The sequence below is a fragment of the Dendroctonus ponderosae genome, unplaced genomic scaffold (genome assembly GCF_020466585.1).
Source record: "Dendroctonus ponderosae isolate FM_Combo_2020 unplaced genomic scaffold, Dpon_F_20191213v2 Dpon_F_20191213_9, whole genome shotgun sequence".
NCBI lineage: Eukaryota > Metazoa > Arthropoda > Insecta > Coleoptera > Curculionidae > Dendroctonus > Dendroctonus ponderosae.
This window is the reverse complement of record NW_026019116.1, coordinates 6,595,111-6,601,605: the sequence shown is the minus strand read 5'-3', so window position 1 is coordinate 6,601,605 and position 6,495 is coordinate 6,595,111. Positions and strand designations below refer to the sequence as shown.

Below are 6,495 nucleotides of genomic sequence, written 5' to 3'. Positions count from 1 at the left end.
GCATTTTCCATGGTTAATCCGAAAAAAAATCATTCAAAATGTAACAGTTTGTAACCGGTTCGGAGCAGTCAATTAGCAAAACAATGACTTGAAATTCTTGTTGTAATCCTACTCGATGTGTTTAAAACATGATGGTAAGTCGATATCGAATCGTTCAACCAGCGCAATTCCAACAATTACGTCGATAGTTAAAAGTGGTATTTTTAAAGAGGTGCGTAGGTAGGCATTTTCCAATTCAAAACCATGCAATTACAACGTTCAATAACTTTATTGTGCAACCGAAGACTAATTGCGAACTCCATACTTTAATGAATAATTAAACGTGTGTGTGTGTGCGCGTTCACAGGGTGGTTGCAGTGTTTTATTATTAAACTGTGCATGCGAAAATCAATGACAAATTTGATAATTACAATTAATTAATTTTGCTGATTAACACTCCACATGTAGGCATATCTCTTTCATATGGGACATTTTAAATCCAACTTTCAGCTAATTGCCATTGTGCAATAGTAGCAATTCGCTAATAGAGCTGAGCGCCAAAGTCGAATTAGGAATTGGAAAAACTCACGAAATTATAGTCTGCACAAGTTACAGTTTTTAAACACACAGTGTAGTAAAATGCTGATTTAATTTCAAATTTTTTAATGTAATTAGTCTTTTTTGTTAGAATTTTTTGACAATTTTGATTTTCTAATCGAACCCGTACCGAAACTCGAGCTAATTTGTTAATTTTGATGAAACTATTAAGTTTTTGTCTAGAGGAACAAAGTTTGAAATCAAATTAGTCAAATTTTTGCATTTTGCGTGGAAACTACTAAAGTTTTGAAAAAAATGTTTGCTATAGAAAAGTGACCAATTTGAGCCGATTTCCCGCAGGAACAATTAGAGCGTCGCAGTTCAACCATATTCTAAACATTTTCTAAACAAAGAGCGGTTTTTAAGGCAGCATAATTCCGAACTTTAGCGCTTTGCGTAAACGCCAGAGACATTCGTAAAATGATGTTTGCCGTAAAAAGTGTGCATTTAAAGGCTCTATCGTACAATAACAATTACAGCTCCACCAGTTCTCTGTATATCTCGAAAACTAAGCGCGGTTCTCAAGACTAATTTTGAATATTCGTAATTTGCATGAAAACTATACACTTTACTGAAATGATGTTTCATATGAAAAGTGTGCATTTTACGGCTTTACACGACAAAAACGACTAGAGCTTTGCAACTAAACCAGTTCTCTAGATATGAGCGTAAAGCAAAACGCGGTTTTCGAAACCTGCACTAATTTAAAGTTTTTGCCTTTTGCATCAAAACTAAGACACATTTCTAAAATTATTTTTGACATGAAAAACTGCGCATTTTAAGGCTTTATGCTACAAGAACAACTAGAGCTTTGCAGCTAAACCGTTTCTCTAGATATGAGCCAAAGACTAACAGCGGTTCTCAAGACTCGCACTAATTTCAAATTTTCGCTTTTTGCGAGAAAATTACACATTTATAAACAGATGTTTGATATCAAAAATTGCGCATTTCACAGCTCTATTCCCCAAGGACAACTAAAGCTTTGCAGCCCATCCGGTTCTCTAAGTATGAGTCAAAGACTAAGACTCACACTAATTTTCTTATGCGAAACATACGATAATGCTCTAAAAATCTGAAATCAGCTTACTAGCAAAACGAAAATAAACTTTTTCAAACATGTAAAATGAGCGAGAGGTGAAAAAAACTTTTGTTTCTGAAAAATGTTTCTAAGGCCGTTTTATGTACGTTAGATAACAATAGGGTGTTTTCACTTTTTTTTAAATGTTGATATCTAGAAAGTAGTTATGGCAAACATAACACTGATATAATTTTTTTTGCAAAAAAGTCTCCATAATAATATTAAAGCGAATTTAAATTCAAATCAGATATTTTGCGCCAAAAACGCCAAATCCGTATCGTCGGTTGCCTATCCCGATTGTGACGTAGCAGGTCATATCAACAAAGTGTCTCGTGTTTATTTTGTTGTTATCGCAGCTTTGTTTTATTATTTCAGTTATTGTAATTATTATTTTATTGATTATTCTTATCTTGAATAATGGAAAATAGTGACATGTATGGATCACAGAATAAGTGGTGTTGAATAAGTGAAATTATATATATTATTTACCTAATGTAAACCAATACAGACAGATTAGTATATTAAGGAGAGTGTAACTAATAATGATTTTACGGATTTTTACTTACACTGCTGCTTTGACACCCTTAATTCGGCTGAATTGAAGCTTTCGTCGTTTTTTAAAAATTCGGTAACCATGAAAATATGTACACCTGGTAAATTGTTTGTTGACGCTTTAAGGAATCCTTCTGAAGCCATTTTTAGTTTAACACAAACTATAAATTATTTAAATCCACAAAATAATTAATGAAACACAACCATACAACTAAACACGTTGCACAGAACGTAAACAATCCGCCATTTATATGACCAGAAACGTCACAACCAATAGGATTGCGTTTTAGAGATTCATGAATAATTTGAATTTTAGCTGCATTGGTTTATTAAATATTTAACAAAATAGCAATAGATAGATAGATAGATAGTATAAACTTATTTAATCTTTCATATTACCATAGATTAATGTTCAGTTTGTAGGAATCTTTGATACAATGAAAACACCCTATTGCGTTTTTTTCTCGTTAAAACCCTTTTAGTTTTCTCGTTGGGATAAAAACGTATTGACAAAATCACCCAACAAGAGATCAAATTTAAATAAAAAAACCCGTGATACGAAGACCAATTTCATATTCATAACAGAAGCAAATAGAAACATACTGACTAGAGGAAACAATGGAAATGAAGGAAAAACATTGATTGCAATCAACGCAAAAATGATGACTAAATTGAGCCGAGTAGTGGATTGTTGGGGAAAAATGAAAATCGAAGCGGAAAGTTTTGAAACTTTTGGAAAATTTCATTATATGATAGCGGATCTTCGATAGCATTAACAGGATGCACAACAGGCCATTTACAAGGTGCAGTAAATGAAGCAAACCGCCTATCTATTAAAACCCATTCAATCGACCTAACACGGTCCTGTCATTACGTAACATAAATAGATATTAATAGTATGCACGGGCACAGGTGTTTCTGTTTACTATTAAATCTACTATTCATTGCAGGAATACTGCTATGCTTTATTATTATCTCGATTTACGTAACACCCCGATTATTGTTTCCGTTATGGTGCAAACCTATAACTAGATAATCGTTGTCGATTGATGGTAATTTTTTTCAATTAGACTGCGCTAATAAGAGTATTGGTTGACTGTTGAAAGTCCATATCAAAAATGCATTCGATTGAGGTCCACAATCACCCTTCAGGAAAATCCACTGGAAATGGACAAATTCCTTTGAGGCACTAAACTGCCAAGTAGCAGGACAATCACAATAAAACAACAACGACTCCCTCAAACATACCAACAGACATTTTCTGTTACAAGGTGTGTTTATCGTTAACAGGCTCACTCCTACGCATATTACGATATAGTCAATTAGAATTCTATTCAAGTCCCTGTCCCCAGCATTCGTTTTGCGTAATATCAGATTTTATAGCAGCTAATCGCTTCAGGTATTGGAAAACCGAATATAAATTACCTGCTCGCTCACTCAACATCCCAAACTATACTTAAGTAGTTGGTGCCACGCAACAGCAAAGTTCAGAAACTATAAACAATGTAGGAAACTGCCAGGATGAAGATGAAAAACCCAGTTTTCTTCCTTGATGATCGCTAAGGTTTCGCGGTGATTGGTTGAAACTGTCTCAAAATTCACCAGCTCAACAACACGGGAACCGAAGCTTCTTTTTCACCATCATTAACAGGGAAGTTAATTTTTTTCGGATCAAACCAAAAAAAGTCAGATAGTCAATACAAAACGCCTCCATTGCAAATCTGCTGTTTTGTTGGACATGGAAGAACAACCTGAGCACTGATAGATCGATTGCTTTTAGCCGATCGGCTACTATTACAGGTGTTTTAGCTGAACACAACTATTTGGCAACAAACGAACTGTATGTGGGAAGAAAATGATTTATTTCTTTTAAGCGTAACCTCAATAGCGTGATTATGCCCACGTGTGTGGATAGCTGAGTGAAAAACTAACAAATCGTTGCCAAGTGCTTTTATGTATTGCATACCAGAAAACACACTGTTAAAGGATTGATATGCACCTGTTTATCGGGCAATTTGCATGTTATAATTGGTAAAAATTACGTCCACTTAGCGTATATAGAGTGACCATTGGCTAAGTGACCAGTTGAAGCTAAACGCAACAGGAAAATAACTGGGGAAACTTGAAAGCTACTTGAATAAATGGAAGAAACATGTAGAGATGGAAGCTCGATTTTCATGTGGATTTTTTAATCAATTTCCCAATAAAATACCAGAAGAGAATCAGCATGTTTCAGCTACGACTATTTCAAGATAATTAGTTAGATAATCGGCACTACGCAATAGGCATTGATTGATTGGTTTCTAATCCGAATATCGTTCATACTCAGTATGGAAAGCGCCATTTAAAAAATCCTCAAATCACGAAATCAATCATCAAGTGGAATGAATTAAATTTCGTTGGACATGTGCGGTGTCTAAGTGAAGCATTGTTCATTTATAACAGTGAATTGAACATCCCACGTCACTTGAACGTTCAATGTAACGGTCCCGACACATCATACTGAATCAAAATTCGATAAATCCAAATTTGGCGCATTTCACACCGATTTTAATCAACTGCACAAACATTTCGTAACGATGCCATTGTTATTTATCGATCTAATAATGTACTATTCATATATGGTTTAACATGACTCGATTCAACCGTTTTTAAATTGCCATTCATTGGAAATAAGAAATCTGATTTATTGAACTCGGTTCAACCTTGAATGTCCATTGAACACAGGCAATATCAATGGCCCATTTGATTCCTTCAAATCCAGTACTTCTTAGTACAATCTTTTTAATTCCAAGTAACCGCAAAGCGTATTGCATGTGCCTTTTGAGCGCGATTGGCTAATGAGCACATTGAAACCAGCACGTAAAATAGTCATTTACGTTAAGAACAAAGTGGTGTTGATTAATCTGGAAGATTAGAAGCATCGATTTGAAAACGCCCGCTCGACAAAATGGGCTTCGGTGCAAGGATTAAACCCACTTTCAAGTACCAGGAAGATCAACAATGAATATTTAGCGAATAAACCATCAGAGCAATGAACCTGCCACATATGAAGTATCCTGTTACTGAAGCGAACAAAAAAACAAACAAAAATTGTGAGCTCATCCAGTTAATGAATTCCCAGTAGTTTGGACGATCCACTCCGATGGCCAGTTTAAAATGACAATTAAGCCGAAACAATAAAATTAACTGTAGCTGTAGTTGCTTGGTTGTTGGTGACATCAGCATGTATTTATAATAGCGGTGAATACACAATAAAATATAAAACCGATGATTTATCTCCGCTTACAAAACGGATGCTCAAACATATAAAATTCAAACTAAAACAGAAAAAAATTTGATATAATGAACGCGCTTATCTGTCGACCAAAATAAACCGTCCCACACGGCAAAAACAATAGACATCCTACATTTGAATTGTGTCAATTACCATAATGAAATATAAACATTATTTATTGTATGCCAGCGGAAAGAATAACGCGTATTAAACACACATGGATGGTCTTTTACTATGGAGCTTTTTTGGGTTGGATGTTTCCATTTTTTTTTCAATATTAATTCATTATCTTTTATACTTTTATTTTACTGCGAATTCTAAGCATAGTTTTTTAGTTGTGCAGACATATTCTTTTTGTGGCCCACACTAGCTTTATCCCTCTCTAATCCTAGCTTACGCTGCATTTATTGCGCTTTACTGGTGGGCTCTGAATAGTCCATCCGATCAAATACTCCATCCCTTAGATTAAATGAATTACTCAAAAATGCAATAAAAATTGCAATAAAATTGATAATTTTGTGGTTTTATGAACGCACGAATAACAATGCATCAAATCGTGACAATGCCGGCTAATAAATGCTTATCAAGCTTTGGTAAACGTCCTTCGCTGGAATTATCCGAAAAAATACCCTGCAACGTTATCTGCATCGTCATTAAGCTTAGATAACTTATCGACTAATTGCGATTCTTTGGTCAAGAAGAAACTGTACTAAGTACAACAATATTTGCCTGACGTTTCGTTTACATACGCGACAAACATTCTCAAACGCGGTACGAAGCCTCTTTAACGGGAGCCTAATTTATAATTAGTTTTTTCTTCTTACTGTCGCCACTGTTTTCGATGGCGAAAGCATCACTTTTACCCATTACAATTTTTTGCAAAAAACGTGCAACAATTTGGATGATGCATACAATCCGTATGACTGCGCCAAGTGGCGAATTTCGAAAAATGAAAACAGGACGAATTGTTTAGAACAACAGGACGAAGAATGACAATGAATTGATCCAAATA

The 6,495-nt window shown here is 34.8% G+C and overlaps 1 protein-coding gene and 1 long non-coding RNA gene across 7 annotated transcripts in view; one reads left to right on the top strand and one right to left on the bottom strand.

Moving 5' to 3' along the window:
* Window positions 1-6,495, bottom strand: part of LOC109543299 — a 66,407-nt gene that overhangs the window by 41,919 nt on the left and 17,993 nt on the right. The gene's annotated exons all lie outside the window — the stretch shown is intronic.
* The window catches only part of LOC109543297 (ataxin-1), a 71,017-nt gene that overhangs the window by 48,870 nt on the left and 15,652 nt on the right, over window positions 1-6,495 (top strand). The window lies entirely within an intron of this gene.